Raw genomic sequence first — 376 nt, 5'->3', positions numbered from 1 at the left:
TATATATATATATATAACAAGCAACATGAACACTAAAGTTAAAGAAATATAAAATCATCAAAATTCAATATAAAAAATCATTTTTCTAAGTTTTAATTAAAAATAAATTAATTTAAGCACGAATATTTAAAATATTTATGAAAGTACTAAAATTAATTATCAGAATTTCTAAGAACTTTCTTCTTTTTTTTAAATTAGTTTAAAAATAAATTTAAATTATAAAATGCAAACTAGAGAAATCTTCTCTCTAGTAATTTTCATCATTTGAAATATATGATTGAATTTTAAATATATTTTGTATCATAAAATACTTTTAAAATGTAATTGACTAGAAACATTTGTGAAGAATCTATCTTACTTCTTAAGATCCTTTGAT

Source organism: Phalaenopsis equestris, unplaced genomic scaffold (genome assembly GCF_001263595.1).
Source record: "Phalaenopsis equestris unplaced genomic scaffold, ASM126359v1 Scaffold000488, whole genome shotgun sequence".
NCBI lineage: Eukaryota > Viridiplantae > Streptophyta > Magnoliopsida > Asparagales > Orchidaceae > Phalaenopsis > Phalaenopsis equestris.
This window is presented reverse-complemented; position numbering follows the sequence as displayed.